Source organism: Copidosoma floridanum, unplaced genomic scaffold, assembly GCF_036245765.1.
Source record: "Copidosoma floridanum isolate Cflo_tuat_1 unplaced genomic scaffold, Cflo_Japanese_pri ptg000033l, whole genome shotgun sequence".
Taxonomy (NCBI): domain Eukaryota; kingdom Metazoa; phylum Arthropoda; class Insecta; order Hymenoptera; family Encyrtidae; genus Copidosoma; species Copidosoma floridanum.
The window spans coordinates 3,995,883-4,014,898 of record NW_028321910.1 but is presented as its reverse complement, the minus strand read 5'-3'; the positions used below and the strand labels follow the sequence as shown (position 1 = coordinate 4,014,898).

General features: G+C 32.0%; 1 protein-coding gene across 1 annotated transcript in view; it reads left to right on the top strand.

Annotated features, from left to right (window-relative positions):
* The window catches only part of LOC149373300 (uncharacterized), a 1,143,724-nt gene that overhangs the window by 405,888 nt on the left and 718,820 nt on the right, over positions 1-19,016 (top strand). The window lies entirely within an intron of this gene.

The window sequence follows — 19,016 nt, the reverse complement described above, 5'->3', positions numbered from 1 at the left end:
CGTCCGCTTAGGAAAAGATACAACGAATAAACATAAACAGACAAATGTAGTATATAAGTTTTATTGTAAAAATTGTCCTGTGTCATATGTGGGTGAAACAAAGCGAGCTGCGGAGGTCCACATCAGTGAACATATGAAAAGTAAAAACTCCGATTCCGTTGTTTGTGCACACCAAATCAATTTTGACCATGAATTCGATTGGGATAACTTTAAAATCCTTGACAAAGAATCCAATTATAAAAAAAGAATTATTTCTGAAATGCTTTATATAAAACTCGACAAACACAACATCAATAGAAAGGAGGATGTGCTTTCCTTTAATAGAGCACACCTTCCTTTACTACGAAAGTTTAAATGTCCCGATCGAGTTTATCGCCCTTTACCGTCTACCTTTGCGGCTCCGCCTATATAAGCGCTGGCTCGTGGTTGTAATTTATTGTCAGTCGACAGCACGACAGGTGACGAGTAAGTCAACCAAACTTACGAATTCTCGCGTACCTGCGGTAACAATGTACAAAAAAAATTTATTGTATTTTTGTGTTTGAGCCTTCCAGATCACTTATTGTGTGTTTTTAATTTTAATTTTGTAGCCTGATGAGGCTGACGCATATTGTCAGCGAAACGTTGCGCATCAATAAATCAACGCAGAAAATTTAAATACACTTTACTTGTATTTATTTATTTTCTTACATTTCGCCCCCAACGGATCACTGATAACTTTGAATTTCCAAATTTTTGCTGCAGGTACTGTAACTTAAGCAGTAGCTGCAAGAAAATCTTTAGAAAGTTCTAAAAGTGAATCTACAGCTTTAATTGAGGCTGCTACAACACCATCCACTAAGGGATTCTCCGTGTTTGTGACTTAGTTCATAAAGTCAACGATTAGTGCCAACTCTTCTTCTTCTTCTTCATATTGTATTGTGCAGTTGCTCAACGTATGGCGAAGAAGCCGTTGGTTATATTGTCGAATGTCACCTGTCACTGTTTTTTTCACTATATTATGTTCTGTATAAAAGAAACATTATGCCTCAAAAAAAAAAAAAAAGTTAATAGTAAGATTTTTTATATCTTAAGTAGAAAATTGAAAAAAACTTTCAACACTACTTCTGTGGAGAGGAAGTTGGAATAGATCTTTACCATCATGTATACGGTAAAGTAGTTTTTTATATAGAAAGACAGAAAATTTAAGGAACTCTTAACATTAATAATAATTAATTTCCATGATATAAGCTAGAATGTCAGAAACATTTCCTATAACAGAGCACTTATTGTATTTAAAACTGAACTTGTTGACGTGGAAATGGTTTTTGTTAAGTGTCTTAAAAAAAGAAAATATTTCGAAGAAATACTATTATGCAAGTATGTATACATGCACACATACGATAAAAAATAATAAAGGTACAAGTCATTCATGGTTTCTTTACTTTCAGAATTGTGAATTTTGAGAAATATGGCTGCCCAGTGCTTGCCAAACTCAACAAAGACTATTTGCCATGCAAATACCATGCTTTCAACATTAACTCTTTATGTGCTATTAGAAATACTTCTGCAGTAAGGGATTAAATATATTTTAAATTAAATAAAAGAAATGTGCTTAGTGCGATGTGTGAAAAATTCTTTTCTAACTAAAATATTTTTTGACAATAGTAATAAAGAACCATTAGAATATGTAAATTATAATTCAAGAATAAGATGTAAAAATAATTTTTTAAAGTAAAGTTGTGCTTTTAAGCTATCCAACTGACCAATTATAATCACAAGAGTGACGCAGGTAATCGAAGAGAAGGAAAGCTGCATTTCATACTCGCTTATGGAGAGAGAGATTGCGCAATTTTATGCAGTGCTGTGGGTGGGCAGATGTCACTAGCTCTTATAAAAAAAAGTTTTAATAAATAAATACAGGCTGTATCTTATTATTCACTCAGTTTTACCCATGTAATATAAGTAGTAACAGCAACGTTGAAAAAGAGAGCCTTGTCGAATGAAGAATACATTAGGAAAAATAATTTTAACTTTAATATTCACAATTTTGAAATACTCATCAAACACATCATAGATTCCATTATTAGTATCCACAGCTTTTATAATGCTGATAGGTACTTGGTACTTCATACCAAGAAAATTTTTAGAGGTTTGCTTGCAAGGAAACGTTGTTGGCCATAGGATAATCAAGCCACCTTGCTATTTCTATGATTTACCGTCTGATATAAAAAAACATAATATTTACCAGACGGTAGAAGTCCGCGAAATCAAATGGTTTGATGGTTATGTTACTCAAAATGACTCAAAGTATCATCTAATAACTATTGCCAAGAACCTCGAAAGAGTTTATACTTACGGAAGTGATGAAGCTAAGTTCATAAGTTAAATCTTGACGTACAAAGTCAAAGACTTTGAAGATAAAGTATCCTCTCCAGTATGCCTTACACACGGGAAAAGTCATTTTGAAAAGAAAAAACTATTGTGTGCCCTACGTAAAGCACATTTATTAAAATAATGGTTTCTGACTAGCATATCAACTAAGTCATCAAAGCAAGACAGTGATTCATATTATGCAGCATATGAACGCCTTCAACGACAAAAACAAAAGCCTTCATAGATGACTGGCTCCGACGTGGTTGGTTAAGCGAAGCACATAATAAAAATAATACTGATAAACTTTTTCCGCCAAAATTTTTTATGTATTTTAAGAACAAGATGTTTAACAAAATCGTGCTTACATTTTGTGCGACACTTGAAGTATAATACTGTTTGGTACTTCTACTTTAACAAAATTGAACTCAGTAACACTGACTCTTGCCCTTATATTTTAATATACTTTTGACAAAACAAAGCATTAATGTATTTGATGTGAGATTTGCACAAAGTATCAGTCAAAAGTCGATACTTCTTAGTTTGATTTTGTTAAAATATTAGTACTAAGTGCTACTATTCTACGAGTGTCAAACAAAATGTACGTTGCATAAAAAAAAACCTAAATGTTTTTATACATCGATTGCAGAATTTTTTAAGGCTACAGATTTATAAGACAAAATACTATGTATTGCCAGTGTATAAGGGCTTTCGAAATTCCTTACAAAATATTAACTTAATATATCGAACTTACCTAACCTTTTTATTTTGTCAAATAGTATTTTCATAGGGATATTATAACTTTCAAAGAAAGTGCTTTTTTATAAAAGAATATTTAAAAAAAATCTCAGTACTTAAAATATCTTTTACATAAGGAAGTACTGAATAGAAACAAAGTCTATACAACATAGCTACGTTGATCTACAATGGTCTTAAAAAATTGCTTTTTAAAGTCTCTTATATGAAGGTTTTTACTGTATAAATGTGTAAAGAGGTTAATTTGTACAAATAGTTAATAAATTAACCGGAACAAATAAATTTTCTTCGAAAATACAGTTGAACGATATTAAATTTTTGACGTTTTTTTTTTTAATTAATGTACAAGTTACTTAAACAGTTGTTTAAGGCACGAAACGAGTCCCTGCTTTACAACAAATTAAAAAGTTGATTATAATAATAATTATTGTTATGAGTTTATGATTACTTACTAGGGTAGTCTTGGAAAAAGTCAGAGTTTGCTATCTTATGGATTAGATTTTTTGGATAGTATTATATCTGTGTTACACGTTTTATTCTAAGTAGCTGTTTTATTGAACGATTCGTCAATCAGTTTCTTAGTAGCGTCTTTGACTTAGGGTACACAGTTAAAAAAAAAAAAAAATAGGGTTTTGTTTCAATCGTATGACATCTAATTTTTCTCTTTGATCGAACTAAATAAGGGCTTAATTAATTATGAAAAACAATAAAGTGTAGCGAAAAAACTCCTTTATCTAAAAAATACTTATTTAATAAGAAATCTGGTTTATTAACTAAATACATCAAAGCATATAATTATAGGTGTAGAAAACTTCAGTTTATCTTGGATTATTTATTATTTATTGTCTGTAATTTAAATTTATGATAAAAACTAAATTTTTTCTTCAGTTTCTTCGTTAATAAAGACCATAAAAACTATACGAGTAATAATTTGCCACGGTTACAAGGAAATTATACAATTCATTGATGATAATTAATTAATTTTTAACAAATTTTACTTAAGACATTAAAATTGATGTGTTCACGCTCAAGGTGCACGAAATTTAAGTTTTAAGGTAATAGGATATGATGTCTTTGAGATATAAAAATTATAATGCACCATTTAAAATTTGCTCCCAAGTATCCTAACCTTAATAATGCCACGTCTTGTCTGGCTTTGTTTAATGGCTGTGAGTACACCCATATGTATACATGACTTAGATTCATCACATATAGTTTATTGTTTGTATTATTTATTATTCATGGGACGTTTTTACTATGAGTCATCCACCCATATTCCTTCTTCAAGGCATTGTTATTCTTCACTATTATCTGCAAAGCTGCATGCCTTGGTAAAAGGCATTCTATCACAAGTTGCTCACTAATATTGTATCCCAGTGCTTAGGTCGTATAAAAAACATCACCAAGATACCTTAGATATATTGATGGAGTGGAGTCTCAAATCCAAGCTCTCTAGATGAAGAGCAAGCACTCTACCAACTTAGCCACTGAAAACTTTTAACGCTGCGTCCTATCAGTTGTGGAATTTGGAAAAATCTCCAGCTGATATCATATTGTCGAATGAATTTGAGGATTTTTATATACACAGGTCTTGTTTTCGTTGTTCTAACGAACTTCTCAATCATATTTGTCAGTTAAACTGTGAAATAGTAATAAATACATGTAGCATACTAGCAAAAATACTTATTTCTTCATATGTAAAGATTTGAGTGTGGAAATCTAGAGGAAATAGTAGCACGCTTGCCTAGGCCTTGTAGCATCTACTTTAGCAACGCTTTTTACAGTCTGCTGTGAACAGTGTGAACTTAAAAAAAATGCTTGTAGCTAATATTTTACTGTTGGAAGCACTAATTTATGTCAAAAGCATGCGTATACTAACAATACAGGAAAAAAGCTTAGCTGGTAGCTAAATTTAGAGTGTTACCATTTTTTGTGAAGGCTGAACTTGAAAAAATGTTGTTTTGAGTATATTGAAATTAAGACGTCTTAATTTCGTTATTCTAACGACTTCTTTGCTTATATTTGTTGCTAAAGCTGTAGAATAGTCCTAGACAGATTGCATTAAACTAAAATGTTTGAGATCTACCAAAAAAAGTTAGTTCTCGTTGTTTGACTATTCAAATAAGCGAATTAAAAGTAAACAGTAGGGCGGTCACTGAGGCACTGCCTGCTTTCTCAAACTGGTTTTGTTACGCTTTGATGCGACTTTATAAGACAAATTTAAAATTAATTAGTAACAGATGAATATCACAATTTAGGGCTTACAATAGGTTTACAATTTTTGTAATCCTTTTGGTCACAAGGTTTTTGTGTGGGTGTTAAAAAGGAATTTTGCTACTGGTTTTGAGAAATGTTGTAGTATTCAAAAAAAAATTACAACACTAAAGAGACACGTTTACTTCAATTTTTACTGACAGAGAAGAAAGCCACCACTTTTTGGTCAGAAAGCTTGAGAGAATTTCATGTTGGGCCTACATTGGCTATTCAGTTACCTATGTAGGTCCAACCAGGGCAAGTACATAGATATAGATGGCGCAATGTAATAGGGGATTATTTAGGGCCAAATTTGGCATCCTAATTATTATTAAACGTATAAAGTACAGGGTTGGAGAAATGAAGAGGAGTCCAGAAACAACATTAAATGATTAATGCAGGTGATGCATATAAGTCTAATTCATGATCACATTTACGAGCATTTCTCATTTGCAAATCACACATATTAAATAATAATCCTCTCACTTCATTGATTACGACACAACTTAAAGTTCTATGCTAACGAACTCTATTAAAATTTACTAACAATAAACGCTTTACTTTGTCCATATAATATGTAATTAAAATTATGTAACTTGAGTAATACTTTTTGCATGATAAAATATATATAAATAGTAATCACTGCTCCAGTTTCTTAAAACACAGCTGCTTCCAAAGATATATATACCTCTTTGTTCTCGATGCGTACAAGGAAAAACTAGGTAGATGACAAGTTCTTTGGCCCTAGTTAGCACCCATGCAGTGCCCCATTATAATCCGAGCTTCGTACCACTTAGGCAACTCATATAGGCTCCAGCTTACTAGATTGGGAACCCTGCTAACTTTCCAATGGGGTTAATATGTTACTTCCAACAATTGTTTTTTTTGCACATCTCGGCTTCTGATATTAAAAAAAAAATCAATTTTGGAATATTTGTAGTGATGAGTCTAATCTATATCATTATTTTAAATATGTCATTAATGACCAAAAAAATTTTTAATTTTATTTTATAAAAAAAAAAAAAAAAAAAATTAAATGCTTTTTTTATATGAAATGCAAGATATCGACTAAAAAAAAAGGAAAATAAACATCTGCGTTAGCTCCCCTAAATATTTTAGTTGACATATTATCCTTTTTTTAAATAAAAACCATTTAATACAAAGCACTATCTATAAAGTAACACATAGTGTGTAAATGATGAGAAATGTTCTTTTTTTTTTTTTAGCTGTTTTTTCAGACAAAGCAGAACAAAGTTCGTTATAAATACAATCATCCTGCAAATTTCTTACGACAAAATGATGTAAGACGAGTAATAAAAGTAACTTCTAAAAGTAAATCATTTAAGTTAAATAATACTATGCACTTTTTTCTAAAATAGCAATATTTAGTAAGTAAATGAGATATAATATGTTAATTGCTACAGTAAATTAAGCTTTTTAAAATATTATATTATCTTACACAAACATCTTATATATTTTTCTAGAAAACATGACTTATTCTTTTTTTTTCTTTGAACAATCGAGTTACAGTATGTCATTCTTTAAAGATTTGATAGTAGTCGTTGACTGCAAAAAAATGCTTGAGACATAATGCTTCTTATGATGCCCATGTTGATGCATTCTTCCATTTCGCCTCTTACATGACAAGAATTTTTAAATGAAAACATGAATAGATTATCGAATTCTTCCGGTTCATCAGTGAAATATCCACTTTTGTACCACGATTATGTATACATATTCTTGTATCTCGATGAAGGAAGGTAATTGTGTACTAAAAAATCTCATTTTTATGATATTATTTTTTAAATTTCAATATAAATCATAATTAATTAAAGTGCCATCGAGAATGCGTTGCACGAAATTTTTTCAGACACGAAAAGCATAAACATTGAGTGGTTGAATCTATTCTGTCATTCTAGTTGGTATTTTTTACATTAACAATTTAATTTTTTAGCATAGTTGCTTCTCCCATAACATTATTACAATGTCTACTCTATGAGTCGAGTAGTAGTACAGATTGACGACCTACATGTGGATAAAGTTCTTTTCCTAGTCAAACTTTGAAGAGATCTTAAATGAAAAAATATTTATGACTAGTTTACTCTACTTTTGCATTGCTAACAACAAATCACATGACTTTTCTGTCGTTAACGTTCTCAATTTTGATGCTTCTACGGTCATTTTTTTTTACCTAAATAAATTTTGTCCTACAACAGGTTCAAAATACCAATTAATTCTTTTAAACCAATAAAAAGGTAGAAAAAGCTATTGCCTAGTAGCTTATATGAGTTGTTGTATAGTGTTAATAATGTGTTGTCGATGGAACTGACTAAAAAAGGCATTGCACTTGCTTTTTTCCTGCAATTCCTAGTGTTCATTCAGAATACATTCTCGATAAAAATGTACCTTCTTTTGAATGAGACAAATTTTTTAGTACAAAAATTCCAGATAATTTTATACAAGATTGATGAGCTTTTTTCTTAAACTCTTAACAATTTTCTTATGTCTTTTAAGTAACAAATTTACTTATTTTTGTAGTCACTATTTTGTAAGCTTTTTAAAATTCTTGAAATGAAGTATCGAAAACTTAAAATTTTCATATTTTAAAATCCTATTTGCTTAAACTTTCAAGAGTCATCTACGTATATTGAAATCTAAAATTATGAAACCATTTTTAACAGCAGCTTTAAAATTATCTAGTGTATAATGGCAGATACGTGCAATTTTTTGTTTATGCAAACTACCATTATTAGAATTGTGAGCCCAAAGCTTTAGCTGACCCTTTGATATTACATTTATAAGTTTTTTAGAACGAAGTTCCTTATTCCGCGTACTTAGGGGGCTGGAATTTTAAAACCGACAGATTTTTTTAAACGAAAGTGGTTTACCCGAAATCTCTTCTTCTCAAGTTTCCCAAACAAATTTTTTAATTTACGTATTATAATTGAATTGCTATAAATATGCACAATCATTATTTTAGCAGCTGCTTCTAATAAACTCAGCTGGACTATAGTAAAATTTTTACAAAACTTAATCGAGCTTGATTTAACAGACTATATGGACATTTCTAAATTTTTTCCTATTAAAACATTTTTTAACAGAAAATCATTTACAGAAGCCTTAATTTTAAAATTTTTTTTAAATAACAAAGTACGAGACTCCTTTGTCAAGCAAGGAAAAAGTCTTTTTTTTTTTTTCTAAAAAGCTGGAACGATAAGAAAAAAATTTTTGATTAAATGTTGCCATGCGTTCTTCTCTGCTTTTGAAGCGACGTTTAAAGCCTTACTTAAATGTAAGGATGAATGTTTAATCTCATTTTTCGATGATAGATAATATAAGTAGAGAAGTTCGTAGTGAGTGCGGCCACATGTAGCACGCGGTGTGTGTGAACGCGGGGATCTTAATACCGATTGTTCGGGAATTACTGAGGATCAATAAACTGTAAAGTGGTAGTAGTTTTAACAAAGTTTATTTAATAGCGTATTTATTCACAATAGCGGTTAGCGGAGCTCAGAGCACAATTAATATTGGCTCTTTGCTATTTAAGACGTATCTGGTTTATAACAATAATAGTAGAGAGAATAACTAAAACTAACTATACAAATATACATAGTAGTCGTTATATGAGTCAGAGTAAAAAAAGAGAGATAAGATAAGAAAATATAAGTTCTGAAATTAAAGTATGTATAAATGTAAAGTGAAAGTTATAAAATTGATAAGTGTTACTTTTAGATGATAAAGCAAAGATAAAGCTATTACAATTCCAAGAAAAATAACTATCGCATTTAACGTATTGTGCTAAAGAAAATTAGAAAATGAAGAGAGAAAATTAAAAGTTCACGATTGGCATGAACATATCGCCCGCCATTTTATCATGAAAAAATAAAATTATAATGCGTTGATGTTCTGGCGAAGTTTGATGATAAAGTTGATGGCAGCTTAGATGGCCCGATCAGCCCAGATAAAATTCAACCCAATGCAGTCTGCTGAGCGATGGGTGCATCGGGACGCTGAGATTGACGAAGACCTGGTCGTATGATTTGGGCGTACACTGCAGCGCCTAGTAGCAGTTTAATTAGTTCACTAGATGGTGAATCCAAACGGTCGGCAAGCTGCAGGCTGCGTAGATGATGCCATCCGTCGGTAGGCCGATGCACTCGAGGTCGATAGGACGTGACCGCCTTGAGCAGAAGCACATCAACATCAAGAGAGTAGGGAGCACATCGAGACTTGACGGTGATCCTGCTTCTGCCAAGGGCAGCTGTAGGATGAACACCACCCACTTCATCGATTGATACACAAGCAGGGCTGCGTGGAAGCTGCAGTGAGTTAGCCAAGCGTTGCGACAGGAACGAGCACTGTGATCTTTGATCGATCAACGCTCAAACATATGGGTGTTTGTTGAGGCGTCAACTTGTATAGACGTGTGGTGCTTAGCCCCACAAATAAAACAAATCCTTCCAGAGTGACAGGTTGAAACTTCGTGAGAGCCCAAGCAGTTCTCACATAACTGCTTCTCAAGCACGAATTCCCTCCATTGCATTAAATTCCTGGCTATGAAGGCTTCGCAAGTCCACAGCTGTTGACGCTAGGAGCAGAGAGAACATACGGGCACCTTTAATCTGGATGATGCCTGGTGCGCATGCATGCCTATTGACCGCTGCCCTTTCCCGTTGCTCGAGGCTACGCTTGACAGCGTCAGGATGCGTCCCTCGAGAAACTCAGTCAGCTAACTGAATGCAGCTGGCTCTCTCAAAGTTCCGAGCAATTTTTCTTAATCATGACGTGTTACGGCATTCAGTCTATTTGGACGGATATAAACTAAGACGTCGTCTGAAATTGTTGGCCATTTAAGATTTTTAAGGCCTTCGACAAGATTTTTGGCGGTTGAAAGGATGAGATGGAGGTCTGCCACATCCTTACTACTGACACACTTTATCAAGAAGAAGCCTTTTAATAGTGCATCAACTTGCACGCGTGGCACCTCAAATGCATCCTTCAGCATGTCTCAAGTCCGTTGAAAATTGTCACTCTCAAGAGAGATGCCGCGGACGAGCTAAGCTGCGTCTCCAGCCAGACTCAATTTTAAATAAAACAACTTCTTAACGTTGTTTAATAACGAGCTGGAAGAAACACCAGAAATAAACAAGTCACAAAACTCTGGCCACAACTTGTAGTCACCCGTGAAGGTCGGCAACTTGATCTCGGGCAGTTTGCGCGAAGATGACGTAGGTGCTGACGGAGCTTAAGAAGACGATGTGGTAGTCGGAAGTATCGGCACAGGATAGGTCTCGAGAAGTGACAGCATAGTGGCAAGGGCAGTCAGATAAAATTCCTCAGTTTTTGCGTCGACATTGTTTTTGATATAATCCTGCTCGCTTAGATTTTCTTGTAGGCTAAAAAGAGTAAGATTATTGTTTTTGAATTCTTCCAATTCGTATCCAGGCTATTCATACGAACTGTGATAACACTGTTAGAATAATTTGCTGTGCCCAACTTTGTAAGGTTTGCCAAAGCATTTTTATAGCGTTTTGAAGGTTTTCCTGGCGTGCAAGTAATGCATCAGCCGAACTTGCCATGCCTTCCGCCGTGCTAAAACGTTACACAAAATCAAAAGTTCACGGCACTGACTGGCATGCAAACACGATGCTCACTGCACTTAGCGTTTATTGTATTAGTTTTTTAACAGTCAAATGTCACTGTCGCAATCCCAGACCACGCTCTGCTACCAAAATGTTACGTTCAAGCAAAAAATGCTTGACAAACGCGGGGATCTTGATATCGATTGTTCGGGAATGACTGAGGATCAATAAACTGTTAAGTAGTAGTAGTTTAAATAGCATTTATTTAATAGCGTATGTATTTACAATAGCGGTTAGCGGGTCTCAGACCACAATTGGTGTTGGCTCCTTGCTTGTTGAGACGTATCTGATTTATTACAATAATAGCGGAGAGAATAACTAAAGTTAACTATACAAATATACACTGTTGTCGTTATATAAGTCAGAGTAGACAAAAAGAGATAAGATAAGAAAATATAAGTTCTGAAATTCAAGTATGTATAAATGTAAAGTAAAAATTGTACAATTATTAAGTGTTACTTTTAGATAATAAAGCAAAGATAAAGCTATTACAATTTCAGGAAATGTAACTATTGCATTTAACGTATAATGCTAAAGAAAATTAGAAAATGAAGAGAGAAAATTAAAAGTTCACAATTGGCGTGAGCAAGTTGTTTTTAAATTGGATGGATGCAAAATGTCGCAGATAATTATTAGATAAAGTCACAGTATCGCGCTCATAATTATTTCAAACTGTTGATATAGAGTCTCGGATAAAGTTGCTTTTGAAGTCATTGTTTGCAAATGCTTTATGGCACGCCAGAGAATGATTATCAGCTAGAGTGATGTCTGCTGGGGGCGCTATGGCAGAAAGAGATGCAGCAATCGGCTAGGACAACTTCATCATTATCGTCAATAGGGGGAGCTAGGTTGTGCGCCGAAGCGGGCTGGGGCGATTTCGTCGTTGTCAGTAGGAGATGCTTGACTGCGTCTTGGAATGCGACTACTGGCTGCAATGGCTTATTATCATCCGCTGATCCTTAGCCGTTGGCTTAACTGCAAGCCGTTAATGTAGTCTACAGTTTTTTTTATTGTTGAAAATTTTAAATTTTATGTTCTTGACAGAATTTAATAAGACGATGAAACAGAAGTAGTCCCATATTCTGTAGCCGTCGTCAAAGTTTTATTGCTATTCTAATTTACTTTCAGCCATGCATGACGTACATGAGCAACCCGGGTCACGGTAATAGGTGCATGTGTAATAAATTATTCATTTAACAATTAAAAAAGAGTCACACCCTGCCTCAAAATACACGTTTTTTTGTATCAACGAATCTTTTATTAATTAACAAAATGGCCCATCAGCGCTTGAGATCACCGTGCGATACTTTTATATGTTATTTAATTGAAATTACTTAATTTTTAATCTTTATAGCTTACTAAAATCGAGAACACTGGATAATTAAAAAATTCAATAAAAAAAGATATTTTAATTAAAATTAATTTAAATGTACCAAGTATTAGGTAGTTCCAACTTTTCTATGGGGTAAAGGAGTTGGAGCTCAAAAGTTTGCAACAAATAGAGCCCTTCTAGTATGTAAACGTATAGGTGAAGAATGCACATGTACACAGAGTTAGACAGAGTAGATACTTCTTTATATCTGGTCATAATTGCATCCGTGTTTTTCTGCTACTTTTACGTTTAATACAGTGTATTAGTTTTTAATGCTACCATCTCACTTACTGAGCTAATACAGCCTTATATCTATCGCAACAATGGGATTTTGAGCTTAGTGGTACTTTCCACTTCCTGATTTGAAAGTCCCACTGAGTTCAGGGTTTAATAGGATATCGGTGGGCCTTACTACCTTCAACCCCAATACGCATGAAGATTATTAGATGTAGACAACAAGAATTCTGGAAGAATTCTTTTTCCCAAAACGTAATCAAAAAGAACACTTATTTGAGCTTGTAAGTAAACATGAATGTCTGCATCATTTGAAGTCTTAAAGAATTCTTTTTTTCATAGTAAAAATATGACCGTAATTAATCAAAAAGAACAAATAAAGGATCCTTTTTGAAAAGTACCTTCATTCAATGTTAATTAAAAAAAAAACTTTTTAATTCTATTTTTATTACCTTAATTCATAAAAAATCACTGCAATTATAGTAAAAGAAAAAAAAAATTACTGAGTACAGGACGCGAACTTGATCCGTTTAATTCGAAATCATTTACCTTTTTGACTTCACTGGAGAGAATCATCTACTTGACTTACAATTTATATCCACATAAGATACAAATACTAAACACCTAATTTTATTTACATTAAATGGTACTGCAACTGTATTAAAAAAATAAGTTTTGTTGTTGTAGACTAACTAAGTACAAACACTTATGTCTTTAAAAACATTATATCTTTTTTTTATTCTACTTCAAGGATTATAATTTATGTTATTTTTTTTCAAGTTAAGTTTAGTTTTATTACGTGTTTTGTTATAGTTTGGTAGCAAATCAATAAATAAATATATAAAATTAATTAAACTATATGTATTTGTAAACTATTTAAAGTATATCTAACAAAAAAAAGAGCACGACACTTATACCGTGTTTGGAGGCTACATGACTTTAATTATCTAGTAATACATCAGAATAATTAAAGAATACTTAAAAAAATATTTTATCGATTCCTTATAACAATTCTTTTAGATTTTTTTTTAATATACACCAATTAATATAGTAAATAGTCATAAAAAACATATAAAGTTTAACTTTTTCAAAAATTTATTCAAAATACTGTAACATCCCATTATTAGTGTTGTTATTTGTATTGGTATTATCATTCAATCTTAAACTCATTTTTTTATAACAAAAACAGGCACAAAGACTTTACAAATTTATGTATAAGTGTATGTCAGTCCTTGATAGATAATCAATTACAAGTTCTTATGTAAGTTTTATACAAGAACTAATACAAAAACTTATCTGAAAACCTATATCAGTTCTTGTAAATAAGTTTTAGCTGAAATATTAGATTTTTCAAGTGCATTTACGTTAAACGTATAATTTTTCCGCAAATGTAATAAAAATTTTTTTTTCTATTAAGAATAGAGTTTAGTGTCAAATAAGACTTCTTTTAGTACAGTTTATAGATATTTCTTCACAACATAAAAATTCTGTAAGTATGTTAATATGAGGTACAAGTACCACGTATTATATTTAATTAATGTTACAATACCTTTATTAATAGTTTTTTTATTCATTTATTTATTTCATACTCTGCCCCTTTCGGGTATGGAGGGGTTCCGTTACACCTTTTTACATAGTGATTTAATAATTTAATAATTTCTATTTTATATTATATTATCTTTATTTCTATTTGCACATGTCTTACATTCCACTGCACGTTAATATTATAAATTATTTATAAAAATAAGCAAGATTAATTTATAATCTTCAAAAATTAAACAAAAAAAAAAAAAAAAAAAAAAGAGAAATTCAAAAATTTAAATATTTATCTTCTTTCTTTAATCAGTCCTTTTTATTTCTTTAATTTTTCTTTCTTTACTGCACTCTCTTTTTCTTCTCTTCTTTCTTGTCCTGCAATTCATCTATTTCTCTTCTTTACTATAAACTTTCTTCATTCCTCTTGTCTTTTATTTATTTACTGCTTTCTTTCTTTTTCAGATAACACGTCTAAGTGACTCTGTCTCATTTGCATCATGGCTTAGTAATTTCTCTATTTCTTCCTCATTTCCCGTATCTCTACAATTCTTTAATATGTGTCTATAATCTTTTTATTCCTCTGTGCATAATCTACACTTCTTATCCTTCTCTTCTTTCCAATACTCTGTACCCCTACATTCATTTCCGCACCTAAATCTTGCTACTAGTTTTCTATCCTTTAATGGCATATCCTTTTTCAAATATCCTGGTTCTTCCTCTGTTCTTATATCTTTATATACCTTGTTGTACCGAAAATTCTTTAACTTTTCCGTATTTTTCTCTTTTTCTTTTTTTTCTTGTTCTTTAATATTTTTTCTCTAACTTTTTTTTTAAATTCCACCCCTTTCATAAATCTTGCATCTTTCATATTTTCTTCACGTAGCATTTCCGCTCTTTCTTTTATTCTTTTCCTATGTCTCTTTGTCCTTATCCTTTTCTCTTATACATTCCTTAACTAAGTTTATGTCTGAATCCCTAATTTTCTCTTCAAATTTTAACGCTCTCCTCAGATCCTTCGTACTCATCTTTTCTAATCTACACTCTTCCTCCACTATATAATTTGGCATATTGCTATCTAGTTCTAATATCCATTTCATATATATTCTTTGTATTTTTTCCAGCCTTTCTTCTTCTTCCCAACCCCATATTTCTGCACCAAACAACGCTATAATTTCTACTAGTGCTGTAAATAATTTCTTTCTTCTATAGTAGCTATTCTTAAATATTCTTTCACTTACGCTTCATGCATTTTTCATGGCGATCACTGATTTTCTCTTCCTTTCTTCTATATGTCTATTATTCTTACTATTTTTCTGTATTATTTTTCCTAAATACCTTATTTTATCTACTTCTTACGATTCCTTACTTTCCCACTTCCATCTTCTATTTTTTCCTATTCTTTTTTTAAATACTGAAATTTTTGTTTTTTTCTCACTCAAAATCATTTTTATTTTACAGGTATACCTCTTAAATCATTATAGAATCTTTTTTAATTCTTCTTCTTTATCTGCTATTAATACTATATTATCGGCGTGAGACACACTCTATATTTTTTAATTACCAACTCTGCATCCTCCTACTTGCCCTCTCTTTAATTCCTCCTCCAAGTCTGCTAGATATATATTAAACAGCATTAGGCTCAGTAGACATTCTTGCCTCACACCTTCCTCTGTCCAGAATTCCTTTGATTTCTCCTCACCTACTTTAACTACATTCCTAGTTTCTTTATAGATATCCATAATCCTATTTCTTAGCTTTCCGCTCACCTTTATCTCTATTAATCTTTCTTTTAAAACCGGTCTATCCACTCTATCAAATGCTTCCTTTAAGTCTATGAAACAGGCAAATATTTTTCCTCTTGCTTTGCTTAATTTTTCATCCACAATGTGTTTCAGTGTGTATATCGCTTATATTTTTGCTCCTTTTTCTCTAAATCCAAACTGACTTTCTGCTAATTTACCTTTAATTACCTTCTTCAACATCTTATTTAACAAATTTGCATAAATTTTGTATACTGTGCACGTTAATGTAACTCCTCTATAATTTTAAATTATCTTTATCACCTTTTTTGTGAATCAGGCACATCACTTCTCGTTTCCATTGCTCTGGTAATTCTCCTTCTTCCCATATTTTCTTAACCAGTTTCCAAAGGGCTGCATTTACTTTGCAAGGCATGTACTTCCATACTTCGTTTTCTAGCTTATCTTCTCCCAGTGCTTTTCCTATTTTTAACCTTGAAATCTCTCTCTCAAATTCTTCCTTGCTCAACTCTTCTTGATCCTCTGCATTTTTCCTTTCTACTTCTTTTCTTGTATCTTCTCTTCTGATTTCTTTTTCATCCTTCCCATCTGACTTTTCCATAAAATACCTTCTCCACTCTTTGACTGTAATCTTTTTATCTATTTCATTCCTTCGTTTTTTTTAACCTATTTATGTACTTCCACACTTCACCTTCTGATGTGTTTTTTATCTTTTCTTCGTCTAATCTTTTAAACCTTTTTCTTTTTGCTTTGTACCAGTTTCTGTACTCTCTTTTTTTATCTATATAATAACTTCTTTCTATTTTTTTTCCCCACATCTTCATTATTCTCCTTAAATCTCTCTTTTTCTCTTTCCATTCATTATCGTACTATTTTCTATCTCCCAATTTTCACACTTGAAACGGTTTTTCTACCTTAGGTACTGCACTCTCTATTCTTTCTTTCAATTCCTTCCATCTTCCTTCTACCTCTTCTTCTTTCCACTTCCAGTCCTTACATCCTTCTCTATACTGATCGATTAATTCTTGAGTCAAATTCCTCCTTGCTGTTATCCTCTCTTCTTTTTCTACAATTACTACTTCTACTTCCTTTTCTCAATACACCTCCAACGGCATATGATCCGATTTCGTTCTTTGTCCTATCTTCATTTTTTTTACCTGATCTAAGGCATCTTGATTTCCAATTGCATAATCTATTACAGATTCCCCTCTGCTACCAACGTATGTGAACTCTCCTTCTTCTCTTTTATGTCTTCATCTTTTAAAACTTATTTGTCATCGTACTTTCTAATCTTTTTTATAATTGTTTTGTTGGAATTACGATAGAAATCTTAGTATTATGTTCCACGAATCTCTTGTTTACTGTATACTGACTCAGCTGAGACTGATACATGTTACTGAATATAGTGTGCCTCTATTCTTTCAGGCGAATTCATTATATTTTTCAATCTTGCTTATCAGTTTGTCAAAATTTCTGATAGGAAGTTAAATTTTCTGTTCTTAGAGCTTGTAATTACTGTTTGCTAAAATATGATACTATAAATTGTGCTCTCCTCATACTTTCAAGCTCATTTGTGGTTTAGCTATTGAAAAGTAATGATCATTCATCATCGCAAAGATTGTTGACTTATAAACACACGTATTAATAAACTGCCTGTAAAACTGCATGTACCAACATATTAATGCTGCAGACCATGCACTAAATTGGCCAACAGATTAGCTCGTGGGGATCCAGGTATCAATTAATTGGATTAAGCTTGCAAACAAGACAATAAAGCTTATTATTAGAACAAAGAAAAATTGCTATGGGCATTATCACTAATGGTGTAACTAAAGTTATCAAGGAAATTAATGAAAGCAAGAAAAACAGCCAGAAGAAAACAGATAGAGGAAAATGAGAGGCTCAATAAAGAAATGGAAACACTTTTACTTAGGAAGGAGCCATTTTTAAAACCATGTAAAAACGGCTTCGTTCTACATTTAGGGCCTGAAAAAGGCTTAAAAGATTTAAAAAAAAAAATGTTTTCTATGTAAAACTATTTTATTAAGCCCTCAAAGGCTATGACCTCATCAAGTATGCAAAAATTTGGAAAATATCGCATTTCCATTGAGTTTTAATAAAAAGTACTATACCAGCTAATGGCCTATGTTTCTCTGAATCAGCAATGGTTAATCTTAATAATAGGGATAGTTCTGGTAGTCACTGGCAGTGTGATAACATGTAGTCATACTATTGACTTCAGACTAAAAAATTATGTAGGCCGTCTTTTAGACTTAACTGAACAAATATAAGGACTTACAACTCAAATTAACCTGTTGGTATTTTCAAGGTCAAAATATTTAGAGTTTATGTAATATTACTAGCGAAGCCTACATAAACGAAGAAAAAGTTTACGCCATTCACGTATTTTTTCCTGCTGTACTACCAGGATACAAGCTAATCAAAGTTTTATCACAAATAATTTATTTGCCTGTTGCTGTTGAAATTATAGATCATTTTTAAGGGTGAATTGTTAATTAGGAAGGTAACTCAATTTATTTTCGTGATAAAGTTATAAACATACAGTTACGTTTGAGACAGCTAAACTGAAAGGAGCATAGTATACAATTATATTGAAGTTGGAGAAGGCTATAAAAGAAAATTAGCAAGGGTGATAAAGATTACTCATCCATAAGGTAACAAAATTAGTCAAAGCTATAAAAATAAATCAAACTGGATCAGATAAATCAGTCGTCAACAGACACCCAAATTCGTGGGATTAAGTCAGGTGTCGTATTCGATGAGTCAGATACGTACTACGAAATTCATGCACATTGATCCCATATTGCATCACAATTTAATAGTAGTGAAGAAATTGGCATCTTAATTAAACATCAAGATTTATTTGTTCTACCCTCTCAAAGCTCCTTACATGTTTTTTGACGTATAACAACTGAAAATGACGGTTCTCTTGAAAGACCAAAACTAGTTTATAATGCTATCTGTCATCTGTTTCTGTTCGCAGAAATACTATATCAACTAAATGGTATTGAAGTTAACAAGTGAAAAGACATTGGATTACCAACTTTAATACATGGATGCATATTTTTTTCTCATAGTCAGAGTTTAATG